This window comes from Labeo rohita, chromosome 17, assembly GCF_022985175.1.
Source record: "Labeo rohita strain BAU-BD-2019 chromosome 17, IGBB_LRoh.1.0, whole genome shotgun sequence".
Taxonomy (NCBI): domain Eukaryota; kingdom Metazoa; phylum Chordata; class Actinopteri; order Cypriniformes; family Cyprinidae; genus Labeo; species Labeo rohita.
Genome location: NC_066885.1, coordinates 10,180,919 through 10,195,765, shown reverse-complemented (window position 1 = coordinate 10,195,765; position 14,847 = coordinate 10,180,919).

The following is a 14,847-nucleotide window of genomic DNA, read 5'->3' as shown; positions in this document are numbered from 1 at the left end:
AGACAGACAGACAGATAGATAGATAGATAGATAGATAGATAGATAGATAGATAGACAGACAGACAGATAGATAGATAGATAGATAGATAGATAGATAGATAGATAGATAGATAGACATGGATAGATAGATAGATAGACAGACAGACAGACAGATAGATAGATAGATAGATAGACAGACAGACAGACAGACAGACAGACAGACAGATAGATAGATAGACGCAATACTCATCATAGACAGATGAGCGCTGGTGCCAAATTTTGCCCTCCTTTTAACCAAAGGCTATCCGTTGGGCAGGTTCCTGCATCTTTTTATACTGTAAATCATTCCGGGCTCTGAAATATAGCACCCGGGGCTGGTGCTTCGTCATAACAAAGGCTTTCTCTCTGAATGGTACACGTAATAAAAAGATGGAAACACACTTAGCGCTTTTTAACGTCAGTTGCTGATTACAAAAGGGGATTACATGATAGATAGACAGTCGGTCGGTCGGACGGACGGACGGACGGACGGACGGGCGGACAGACAGACAGACAGATAGATAGATAGATAGATGTAGAAGTAGTTTGGCCCACATTTCCAATTAAAGGCTAAGCCTGTCAGGACAAGGCAGGATATGTTTATTAAGATTAGATCACTGTATATCCTGCAGATAAGTGGATGCTTATCATTGTTGCGGTTGAAGGAGCATAATTCTGAGCTCTGACGCACGACATTTCACGCAATACTCGCTCACCCATTGAAAATGAGTCGACGGCTATGGCCTCTCCCACAAATATTTTTCCATTGTGATTGACAACGTGCAGCCATCCTTAACACTGTTTGCTCTTGTTTATCACTAAGGTTCCTGATTCCCTGCCAAACTAGTTCGACCGCCGAAGTCAGACGTATTCTTTACGTCTAATGACCAAGTTCATCTAGAGGCGGCGATCAAAGCACTTGAATCTCAGGGTCGTCACCCCCAGCGTGAATCCAGATATGCGACTATGGCAGCACTGTCTCATATCCCATTGACCCAGAAACTTCATCCAAGCCAATTAAGGTCAGGAACACAAGGATTCCTTTGTCCAGCGGTCATTTGCATCTCAAACACGCATATCAATCTCTACTTGTGTACACAGTGTTTACATGAGAGGCTGCATATAGTCGTTTTCACCTTAGATCTTTGTCCAAAAGAAATCATGGAGGATAGCAGGGGATGGGGACATTATGAAAATCTGTTTATCTTATACATCAGCGATTCCCAGATGAATAGTGCTGTAACAATAGCAGGATTGATGAATATTGCTCTCCCTTTCATGACCAGCTGTCAGCTTAAAGATGGGTGGGCAGGTTCGTCTTCTTTACTTATAGACCACGCTTGCTTGTGTTTGGGTGCCCGTCTGTAGCGTTTGCTACTATAGTTCAACATCTTTCTAACTAACTCCAGGATAGAGCCAGCAAAGTGTCGCAATTATGCCTTTCAGCTCAGTCTAATTCACATGGTATGATGGAGTGTTGTTTTTGGAAATGAAGTCCTCAAAGAACTTCAGGCAACAGGACATTATAAAAATATGCAGAGCCATAAAGTCTATAATATGCTATGCAGTTTATGTTTACGTGGACATAAATATATATATTGGCAAAAGTTGCCAGGAGATCCTTGCCAAAGTAGAATAATCATTCACTTTTTGAAGATCATTCTGAGACGGCACTTTTTATTTATTCCGCAAATCAATTATTTCCTGCTTAAGCCGAGTTTGTGGAGTAATTGTTACGGTTCGGAAAGAATTCACTTTTCACACCATAAACGAGGTCCTTTCTTGTAATATCTTTCACATTTTTTGACTTTAGGATTCCTTAGCAGTATACAATATTCCCACAATATCCTCAAAGCTGCATCACTGAACTCATAACCCTTTAAGCCCAACTTCTTGTCAGTTATTATGACAAGAAATGCTGTAAATGAAAGCTAAAACTGCCTTTATGAATATGCTACATCTGATAACACCAGTGCCAGATAGAACTTGATCCAAATGAGTTAATAATTGTTAGATAAACCTAATTTAACATCAGATGAATGATGAGATATGTTATGTTAAACCTGACCATTACTTCACTGAAGGTGTGGCTGCATACTTTACGATTGCCAAAACACAGCAAATTCAGAGAATTTTCAGGCCTCAGTTTATCAGCTATCTCATAAAGCAAACCCCAGGAATGTCAGCAAGGTAATTAGCATTCAAAACGCACTGAATTAATAGCAGAGTAAGGCTGGAAATGTTCTACAAACTACTAAAGACTCTTTTACTTGGTGGCAGCAGTAAAACGAACACATGCTATGATCTCAGCAGCATGCTAGTTGGCTACATCCTCATCCGTTTTAGTCATTCAGTGAGTCAAGGTGGATTGTATGTTTGTGTAATTGTTGTAGCTTGGAATTGTAAACTGCCTCAACTGATTCATATGTTCCCCACAAATATTTACTCCCATCTATGCACTGTGTACAAGCAGGAATTAAGCCAACAGACAATGAGCTTTAGAATGCAAACTTGGCTTGTGACGGTTTTATCCACAACAATGTATAACAGGATTGTAGCCAAAAATTCAATTACTACCTCTGCATCGAGTGTAAACGGAGAGAGGGTGACCCGTTCTAAATGCACTCTCTGTGCACCACGTCAACCTGTCTTTCCTGGACTTATAAGAGGTTTAAGCTGTCTCATAAAGTGCATCCAGACTGTGTGCTACTTGGCTCAGAGCGCTATAAATGTAAGGATAGTTTACAGTGGGCATTTCAGCAAACTTTCCAATCATTTTAAAATCGTTTTGTTGGTTTCTCACCCTAGGCAACCACTCAAATCAACAATTCAGTCAATGACACACATACAATAGCATCCAAAAGTCTGCAAAATGTTTCCGTTTTGCACTTTTTTCCCATTTAATACATTTTTTTTTTTTTACAAAATATATAATCAACAACATTTTCAAAAAAAAAAAAGTGGTATTGACATATTTCAGACTCTAATTCTAATCTAACATCTAATTACGCCTCTTATTTCTTAATGTGTTTGAAAAAAATGTGTTTGAAAGTTACAAAAGCTGTATTTATTTGATCTGAGGCTGCGTTCACACTGTTAGTTTTTGGGACTGACAACCGTATTTACTTACAGGTGTGAGTCTCTAAATGTCCCGTTCATGGCTCGTGGGTTTTAAAATAGAGGAGGCACACTAACTGTATTCGTCTGGGGATCCCTGCTGATTGTTATTATTATTATTATTATTATTTGTTTAACCACTTTAAAATGGCTTTTTGGTTGCTTTTAGTCAGAAAATGTAAAGCAAACGACACACATACAGCAAGATAAGATAATTTCACTTACCTGGTCTATCACTTAAAGCAAACATCCATACCTTCTTAAAAGTCTGTGTTAAAAGAGACCTGCCTGTTGTGCCATTTAATTAAACCGACTGCTGTAACATTAACCTATTTCCAGCTTAGACATGTTCTCCCTTTTTTTTTAATTTGTATATGTATACTGTTTGAATGACAGCTTGGTAAATCTGTCAATCAAATATTCAATATCGCTACTAATCATAAATACTTGGTACATTATCAGCGCAGCGGGAGACGTTCAAACTAATATCACGTAATTTACCTCTATGATGATTGGTTGAAATACTAGAAGGGAGGCTAGCCTCCCTTACGAGGTTTCTTTTCTCGACACCCCCAAAGAACTTACATTGGTATTCTATACTCTTTGACACTCCTCAGCGCTGAAAGTAAACACTCAATGGTGATTGGCTATTTTTTTTTTTTTTTTACCTCAGCTCTCCCCCAGCCTCCCCCTCTTCCTCCCCTTCTTTATCACTTAGCAGTTGTCATTAAATCAGCAGATTCAACAAATTTGCGAAAAAAATGCGCACATGTTATGGTATTACAGCTAAAAAGATATACACATTCTTAGACATGAACTGAAATTAACTGTGAATTTTATTAACATTAAATCGTCTTCCTCTCATTTTGTCCCCAAAACTTTGGGGAAGCTGTGCCTCCCCTAATGACCCGCCACTGTTCACATAGTAGCTTACAGCAGCGTCTCGAATACGGTCTGTATGAACGTGCAACGGAAGTCAAGCCCATACTGCGAACCAGTAACCACAGCAACAGTGACCAAAGTAACTGTTCATTAACTGATAGCAGCTTTTATATTTGGGTGCGAAGCATTTAAGTCGCGTACAAAACAGAAAGCTGGCAGGAGCGGCTCCGGTGGAGGCTAAATATAAAACTTTCAGATGACACACAGCTAATTTCTCCGTCACTGTAAATTGGCAAAATCACACATGAAAGTATGCAACACAAGGTAGATGCACGTTTGTGCGGCAGAGCGGCTCTCTCGCACTGAATGACGTGACGTAACTAGTTGTCCAATCCTGTTCCGAGAATGCGGTTGTGAGTCCTGATAATTTACATGTCTGAGTTCGGTTATAGACTATTTTCCTGAGTAAACGATGAGTGCCGCCATTACGAATTCTAACTTCCGATTGGATGCGCTTCTGTTCCGGTCTCCATAGGAACCCATTCAAATAGCGCCCATCTGTTTTTAACGTATGTTAGATAACGTCAGCAGGCGTTAAAAGTCAGGCTGACTTCCACGGTCAGGAAAAAAACGTCTATAGGTTGTCTACGGGTTGTCACACCCGTAAATAACCATACTGTGTGTTAATTTAACCGTAAGGACTCAGATACAAGACTGACAACCGTATTCTGCTGCTGTGTGAATGTGGTCTAAAATACAGTAATATTGTGAAATATTCTTACAATTTAAAATAACTGATTCATATTTGAACATATTTTAAAAATAATGTATTCGTGTGATGCTAAAGCTGAATTTTCAGCATCATTACTCCAGGCTTTAGTTTCACGTGATCCTTCAGAAATCGTTCTAATATGCTGATTTGCTGCTCAAGAAACATCTTGGTTTCAATGTTTAAAATAGTTTTTGCTGCCTAATGTTTTCATGGAAAACATTTGAGGTAGCTACAATTAAAAAAAAAAAAAAAAAAAAACTTTCAGCAAAGATGCATTAAATTGTTCAAATGTTACAGTAAAGACATTGCAAAAAATCTATTTCAAATAAAATCTGTACAGATGACTTTCTGTTTATCAAAGAATCCTGAATTTGTGTTTTTGAGATTGAACTTCACTTCACCCTTCTCATCCTGATACACAGAACAGGATTAACCGTCTCTCTCGCACACCACAAAATCTGAGCGCAAGAAGACTTATATAACAGCACAAACAGTGGGGTCTGCAGACTGGGCTTATGTTTTGACTGAAAATGTAATGCAGAACTGTCAAGTGGGTCAGCAGCAGGTTTCTCTGGCAGGAATCAGACGCATGTGCTGGGATTACATCTAAAGGCTTATGGGCTCTCTGCATGCCTGCCCAGCTGTGACAGAAACAGCATTGCTTCAAACCGCCACTTCATCAAATCATCACAAGAGCATGCCTAAAAAACTGTAGTAATTTACAGTTGAGAATCAGTCGCATTTTAAGCAAATAAGAAGTTGAACAAGCAAATGATGAGGGTGGCGCAGGTTACTTATTGCATTGGTTGCAACAACTTGAGCTCTGTTAATATTACTTTGTGTTTAATATATAAAATCGATTCAGGCATCTCAGAAAACCTGTGAAAACCATATACAACAAAATGAGATAATAAACACAGCAAAGAGAGCCTTTCTAGAAGACAAATAAATATCCACCAAAATGCTTTGAAATGGCCTGCAGGAGATCTTGGAAGCACTACAAGTTATTTTTCTCATGCAGAATTATTTAGATCCAAAAATCAACAACACAAGGCACTGATTAGCTTATTTTCAAACAACGGATTGGACACAAAGCAGCATTCAAAAGTCAGTTCAATTCAAATCCCAAGAAAACAATACTTCTAACATCACCACCTCTGAATTATGGCCTTAAAGCCCAATTATTGTAATAATCAGCTTTGGTGGTAATCAGTGATTACAGCTCAATTCTGAAACTGCACAAGAAAATGTGTGCTAAAAAGTTCAAAGCCACCAGAAGCACTATTAGGAATTTGTCTGCTAAGCTTGAGAAGAGAAAAAAAACTGTAGATGTTTTACAGCCTACTTGAGGAAATAGGCACCACATTCATCCTTTTCCTTAAGATGTGAACTGTGGACAGTCGAGGACTTTGGCCCGCCACAAGCCCAGTGTGGCTCCATTCTAGCGAATGACAGGCCTCCTGCAAATTTCCTCGAAATGCTGGCGTGGAGTTGCTCTACGCTCATGTGTATTTTGTTTTGTTTGTCTTGTCCGTGCCAATTGTATTATTTGCTAGACAGTCTGTGTAAACTTTGCGGTCTGAACATGAGGTTAGCAGGATCTCCAATTTTGGCTCTAAAACTTGGTTTTCTAAAGGTATCTTCAGAAGGAAATTCAATTATAATTAGGGGATTTCTTCTCTTTGCATTAAAACTCTGCATTTGATCTTTTATCCTCAAAGCGGGGGAATGGCTTTGAAACAAGAAAGATGCTTGAAAAAGAAAAAGCTCTTAAACCGGGATAAAGAATTAAGCTCTGATTCCAGTCGTGCAAAGTTATAAACACATCCGGGAGTTCTGGCAAACCTGACTCATGGTGTGTAATACTAGATTGTTTCTGTATGGCTCACACCATTATCAAGGGAAAATGTAGTGAGAGTGTTCTGGGATTTTCTTAGAAACAGTCCATGATTTAAAAAATATTTTTACAATTGTAAACTTTACCATTTTTCCTGTGAGAACTGTCGATTCTACTCCAGGGAACTTTGTGACCAGCACCTGTCCGCAGGATAGTCAACATAGCCAGTATACTTAATATTCATTACAATGAAAGGTCACTGACGTAGAGAAAACTGAAATAAACACATTTTCTGGCCTGGCTGATTTTATCTATGGATTTACGTACCCCTTGCACATTAGCTGTATTAGTACTTAAGCTAATTGTGTCATTATTCAAAAGTCAAAAACAACAGGATGGAGGATAATTGGATTAATATTGGAAATCTCCATAATCTCTGTAGCTTTGACGTAAGTTAATCAGCAAAGTTGACCTTTTTTTTGGTAAACAGCTTCAAAGAGATTACTGCAATTATTTTACTGACGTTTGTATATTGACGTCCCTCACTGAACCACTGTCGAGCTTTAAAGGATTTTTCACTATTTCAAATGATAAATTCTGCCATAATTTACTCACCCTCATGTCGTTCCAAATCTCTAAGTGGGGGAAAATTGTAAAAATTGTGCTGGTTTCTCTTTGTCATGGAGTTACTGTTCAATGAATGGAAACTGAAATTCAAGCCTGATAATGAAACCCCAGGTATTAAGACTTGTATGGCTTAATATAACGAAAATTACGTCTTTTACTGAAAAATGTAGTAGAAAACCCATGAGAGATTTACGTTATTTAAAAAATCCACATTGTTTTATGCATATTTAGGACTGCTGGGGGCGCCATTGCACTCAGTGACATGTTGCTATTTTTACCGCAACACTCAGAAAATAAAATACTGACACGATGCCACATCGTGCATCTTTTGATTGTAATTTTCAGTTGAAGGCCAACAAGAGAAGCGATCTTCATTGTTTTCCTAGCGATAAGAAGAGTAAAAAAAAATGGGAAGATGCCTGTGGATGAATAAAACTTCCTAAAGACCTGCGTCTTTGTTCTCTCCACTTCAGCCCTGATGCCTTTGAGGCTTTTGGTAGACAACAGCTACTGAAAGAGCTTACGAACAGCAAAGACAAGAAACGCTAGATGCCATCCTGGCATGATGTAAACATGCTGATGCTTGTTATGACGCTGCACCCACTGAAAGAGTTTCTCAGCATGCATTTCACTCGATATCCGGGCCATTTAGATGCCTTGTGGGGAAAAATAGATGTTACGCTGTTCGGTTTAAACCTACACTTATATACATCGGCCATCGTATCAGTAATTTATTTTCAGAGTTGTGTTGAAGTAAAAATAGCAACAGGTAGCATCAGTAGCTCACAGAGTGCAACCATTTGACGTCATCGAAATAATAGCGTCCCCCCCATAGTCCAAAATATGTATAAAACAATGTGGATTTTTTAAAATAATGTAAATCTTTTTTGGTTTTCTACTACATTTTACAGTAAGAGACATCATTTACGTTATATTATATATATATATATATATATATATATATAAACAAACCATGAAACATGGAATTCTCCGAAAATAATACACTGGAAATTTAGACTTTCCCAGCATGTTCTTACAGCTTTACTGACAACGATTTTCTCCAGGTGGAATAAAAGACAAAATTATACTGTATGCATGAGCAAGAGAAAGACTGATTAGGATGAACGGGAAGAACGCTAAAGTTGTGGCTGCTTTTTTTATGAAATGAGAGAGAGAATCTCTTACTAATGATACCGAATCCCTAACTAATGATGTTTAGAAGCTGTCCCATATCCCACTTCTTATCCGGGCCTCATTAACGCACCTGGTAGAAATACTGGATGGGACAGGTGATTACAATCATCACTTCTTTCTGTCTGTTTCAGACATGTTACAATTGCCTGATTAAAATCCAAGTCACTATCTTGGAAGTGATTAATTGCTGTGGCAAGTTTGGCAGGTGCAGAAATGTTGCTGCTGCAGATGTTTTGCTGGTAAGCATACTGAAATGATTCAGAAGCTTCATGAAAAACACAAATTGAGTAATTCTGTACTTCACGAGACTGTAATTTGAATTTAATCAATGTGCACAGAAAGTAATCACAGTAAAACTGTGTAATTTCTTCAGAAGAGAGGTGTACAACATCACAACGATTTTAAATGTAAAATAACTATTTAGTCCATATGATCTATGTGCATTCATATAGGATATAAAGACTTAAAATACAGTGCATGGCATCATTACCACTGTAATGATACGTTTAATTTTTAATTTTTTAAGCTTTGCAGGCATGCATTTCATGGAATCATACAGGTTTGAACGTGTAAATAAATGACAGACTTGTCATTTTTTTTGGTGAACTAGCCTAATATGCGCATGAGTTAAAAATGTCTGACCACAAGTCATATTCACTGAAAGGAAACACCAAACCCGAACTCATGCAGAGAAATATAGGCTTTTGCATAGGTCTGAAATGGAAAGTGGAAAATCCCAGGAACCCTGCCGTCTCTGAGCAAGGTTTGCATAGTCTCATATATAAACAGTTTGAACTGTTTCCTGTATTTTTGGCCGCCTTTGAGGGGGGGTGGAATGCACAGGGTTGAGAGACAGCTGGGGGTGGAATACTGTCTCTCCGAGAGAAAAAAGGCATCTGGACGTTCATTTCACCAAGAATAAACACTGTCTGGTGACCACATAATCATAAACAATGAAACATACAGCCTGTATAGGCCTTGCTATCATAACTGATATATATGCACATCATCTTTGTCCATTACAAATCCAGTAACACACAAATACCCTCCAACACAGAGTGCTGCTTGAGAATAATGGCATTTGGACCACTGCTCTATTGTTAAACATGTTACTGCACGTCCAGCACTTAGGATTTAAAATCTAGCCATATGCAATCCATATGCACCAGTTTCTAATGTGTAATAATAGAACAGGTGCAAAATGGTCATTATGTATTCCTGGTGGTTCATGAATAATGATACATGTCCATTTATCTTCCACACATTGATTTTCCTTCATTGGACACTAGACAAATCTCACATAAAATCAGACTTTTTGAAAAATAATGGAAAAATAATGTGCCACAGTTTCAAAAACTATTAAGCAGCACTGTTTTCAACATTAGTATTAGTAGTAAGGAATGTTTTTGAGCATCAAATCAGCATATCAGAATGATTATTGAAGGATCATGTGACACTGAAGACTGGAGTTATGACTGCTAAAACAGGAATAAATTACATGTTAAGTTATATTGCAACAGTTACTGTAATTGTAATGACATTTGACTATATATATATATATATATATATATATATATCCAGAAGGAAACACGATGCATTAAGAGCTGGGGGGTGAAAACTTCTGAACAGGATGAAGATGTCCTAATATCATTTTTTTTTTAGTACTGCCCTTCGGAAGCAACAGAAGATATCTGCATGTTTCCCAGAAAAAAAAATTAAGTACAATTTACCTTGATCTTCAAATTCAAAATGTTTTCACCCCCAGGCCCTTACTTTTTTTTTTTTTTTTTATTCATTATTTTTTTTTTTTTTATAAATGCAGTCTTGGTGAGCATGAGACTTTTTGCAAAAATCTTACCAACCCCAAACCTTTGAGTAATAGTGTGCAAATAGGCCAAATAAAGAAACGTATACTTGTGATAAAGACCATTTCATCATAATAATCTGCAGATCTTTATGTTGCATCATGTGCCATTTTTAGACTGGACTGCAGGACTGTGAGGAAATCAAAAAGCTGATCAAAATGACTCTCTTTAAACTGCAACGAAAGAGTGAGAAAACGAATCTCCCCACCAATCTGAACCCTTCACCTCAGGGGTCGATTTATACTCAGAATGCAGGATTCCTGGATGTACCGTGTTTTTCATTGAATATTTATTTACTGAGTCCAAAAACGGTGTACAATTATGTTCATATAAACAAGTGGAATAAATGACTTTCTGATTTGTGTTAGGGGGCATAGAACTGTTGCTCAATGACACAATGTTTTTATTCTGTGGTCAGAGTCTAAAATAAAATTAAATAGTGTTCCCATGCAGAACTGATTTTTTAGTCACTTTCCAATGCCCCAAGACATTCCTAAAATGAGGAGAGTCCAAAAATACATACAAATTTCCATAAATCCAGCTATATTTTTATTTCTAGATCCATAAATCCTTTTTTATAATTATTTATATACCTAGTTTAAAAAAATTGTAATATTAAAAGCTATACGGAACAGCAATGACGTACACCATCAGTAACAAAACAAATCTATAAACTCATATTTTAGCCAGGAGCAATGGTTTAATGTTAAAACTCCTTAATAAAGGATTTGCTTCTTACAAACACACAGCTTTTCACTTCGCAAGACATTAACTGATGGATTCATGTGGATCATTTGTGGATTATTGTGCAGCTTCTTGGACTCTCATTCTGATGGCACCACAGAGCATCTGTCGGTGAGCAGATGATGAGCTAAATTTCTCCAAATCTGTTCTGACGAAGAAACAAACTTGTCTACATCTTGGACAGCCTAAAGGTGAGTACGTTTTAAGCTAATTTTTATTTGAACTAGTCATTTAATTTGACCATTTTTAGCTTTGGTTTTAACCTAATAGTTTTGCTCCACAGTGTTGCTTATAAAAAATTAGTGATTTGTATATTTATTCTAATATTTAGCAAGTCATGTACAGTATGTTGCTACGCGATTCCTTGAGGTTCTGAGTGCTTTTTAGGGCGTTGTCTCCTTCAGTGTAACTTTTGGGTTTTTCACCTATCTTATCAGCTGTCTTGAGAAATTTGTCTGATATCTACCAGCACACCTCTTCTTGACAAGCTGTGTGATATGCGATGTCATTCATGATTTTAGCGCGAATGCTGCAGGATGAGTTATGCGGTTATATGAGTTATTAACATTAATAGTGATGCTTGACCTGCAAAACTCACTGCCATGATGCTAATGCGCATGTTGTGAACAGTTTTCACACTTCTGCACCATGACCCCACAGCCAACTCAGATCAAAGTGTTTTTCTAGATTTGTTATCAAGCCCTTAACGCATCAAAATAATCTGGGCTTTCCGCGTATGGCTATTTCACAGGAATTCAACGGCTTCTGTGAAAAGATTTAAGTTTAACAGGAGTGTTCATTGCACGTTGTGTACTCAGCAAACATTATGTCTCATCACACCAACACAGACTCAGTTACACTCTGTTTTGGAGCTGGACATTTGGTGACAGTCCACACAAAATGTATTGAATGAACGGGCAAAACACTCCCACGCCGTGCCAGCAGCACAAAAATGTGTTGAGTGGGCGGAGCTGACATTGTTTGCTAGTTGAGGTTGTGTTATCAAGAGTCCATAGAATTATGGATCCATCTGTGTCAAGCCATGTTTAGAAGGACATGTAATCCATGTCAAAACCTCAGGTTTTTCACCACAACAGAAAAGAAAGATTTAAGCAGGATTTGTAAAATAGAACATTCAGTTTCAAATAAGATGCAATTCTGTGGATAAAAAAACACCACCACATGTTTTTAAAAGAGCGTCGCATAAATCATCACAGCGCTTGTTATATAACAACATCATAAACCCCTTTTGTGGATAATGAAGCATGCTTTTATCCCACAAGAACTTTAATGGTGACGCTTCATTGATTTTGTACCTGCTCCAAACTGTTAAACGGAGGACATTCAGTGCTTCCAAGTGTCAAGTCTTAGTGTTTTACCATGAGTAGAGGAGTAAGATTGTGCACGAGCAATGCTAGCTACTAAATGAATCCACGGGAGACAACTATTACAGGCCTTACATAACTTCGCATACCTTGCAAAAACATTTTGGCATGGGGAAAGTTCACCGTACCAAAACAAAGAAGGCCATAACCTTACATAACAATAAGAAACAGCTCAAGAAAATGGCCGCCATTGAAGAAAAACCTTCAGAACACTTATGAAATATTTGACTTTTCCCTTAATGTTTTAACAGCATGCATGCAACAGAGGACTAACCCCCCTCCACCCCCAAAGATTTCTAAGAAATCATTGATCGCTTACTTTAATCTCTCAGTAATCAAGATGATCCTCCACCTCTCATACAACCCCTGAACCTATGAACTAGCGCGCTATAGTAATGAGCTGGCACTGGCACCTGAATGAGAACAATGTCTCCCCTTTGCCTCCAGCCAGACATCAGATCTTCCCTCCGCGATCCAGACAGTCGGCACTCGTGCCAGGTTTATGGATTATCCATCCATAGGAATATAACACTCTCCTCTCGTTTGACGGCTAAAATGTACACAGAACCTATGATTCAGGGTGCTTTCTTTTCTATAAAGGCCTTCATTAACACCAAAATACAGTGATTGTGTACAAAAGGCTTTGTTTGTGTGGTCAGAGCCTGTTACAATGAACAGAACGTTCTGTCCTGGGTGAGCTGCTATAGAAGAACAAGTCTGCTGAAAGTTTGGAAAGTAGTGAATTGTCCCCCCAACCTTGTGTCCTTTTTACCCATTTAATCCATGTTGAAAAGAATTTAACACAAAGTGCTGGTAAATGAAGCAGTGAGGGCTGCATTGTTCCTGTTTGGCCAAGGGAAACTAATAAACATGAAAAAAAATAAATGCAGCTAGTAAATAAATGCAGATGTTACCATATTAACAAAGAGTCAGTATATCACAACATGATCAAGTTACGTTGTTTCTACGTTAACGCAATCAGAGGAAAAAATGCCGAAAATGTATCCACCCTCAGGCCTGCAAAGACGCAGATGAGTGTTTCTTCATCAGAACAGATTTGGAGAAATTTAGCATTGCACCACTTGCTCAACCAATGGATCCTCTGCAGTGAATGGGTGCCGTCAGAATGACAGTCCAAACAGTAATCCATAATGCACAAAAAATCCACTCAAATTCAGTCTATCATTTAACATGTCATGAAGCAAACAGCTACACACCAAGAATCCAGCATTAAGGCATTTAGGTTGCAGTTAAACTTTAAACTGTCGTTTCTGCCAAAATATGAGTCCATGATAATAAACGCTTCCTCCAGTGAAAAAGAACATGCTCTGTTGTCCTCTCACATGAAAATACACAGACATATTTGTTTATATCTGTGTCAGGCTGTTTTCACAAACAGTGCATGATGTCCCTGTTGCAAAATGCAGCATATGCTGGTTAGGTATGTTTTGAAGCATGGCTGTTGGTTTGAGCTGGTTTAAGCTGGTCCATAGCTGGTCATGAGCTGGTTTAACCCGGCTTTTTTAGTTGTTAAAAATGCTTTAAAGTTCCCATGAAATCATACTTGAGGTTTTTTGCCTTTTAGTATGAATATGTTAGCCTTAAGGTAATCTATAAGCAAGTGTGCTCCAAAACAATGACAAAATTCACGTTTACAAGATATAAGCATTCAAAACTTAAAGTCTCTTACTTCTAATACTTCTGAATACTTCTAATATGAATCGACGATTTTGATGACATCACCCTGCACTTAAGCTTCTTGTCCAATCAAATGCTCTCTAGAATCCAAAGTGTCCCGCCTACTGCACTATAAATAGACATCGAAGCTGCGGCTGAAATAGGTCACTTGTTCATCGAATTAGTGCTTTCTGTACAGTAAATAGTACGTAGTGCACTATATAGGGGATAGGGAACCAGTCAGGCAGTGTAAATATGCTTTTCCAATGGGGCAAAGGAAGTCTGGTTTCGCACTTTGTCACACAAACTGCCGAGACATGATAGCACAGAGTGGATTATATGTGTGAAACGGCGTAGACCACAAAATGTATTGGACCCATCTGAATTCTGTGCAAAATGCTATATTTAGTGGATGAGATTGTGGCTGTCAACTGCTCTGGCCCAAACTGTGATATAAACAAACGCTACTGGCTATTAAAAAAGGGGGGTGGAGCTTCTTGGTATGTCCCGCCCTGTTTTCCTGTTTCAGTTGAAATGACATCAACACATAGAATAACACTGTGTGTTTTAAAGGGGTCATCGGATGGCCATTTTCCACAAGTTGATATGATTCTTTAGGGTCTTAATGAAAAGTCTCTAATATACTTCGGTTAAAAATTCTCAATGGTTGTGTAAAACAAAACCCTTTTTACCTTGTCAAAATGAGCTCTGTAAAAATCATCTCATTCT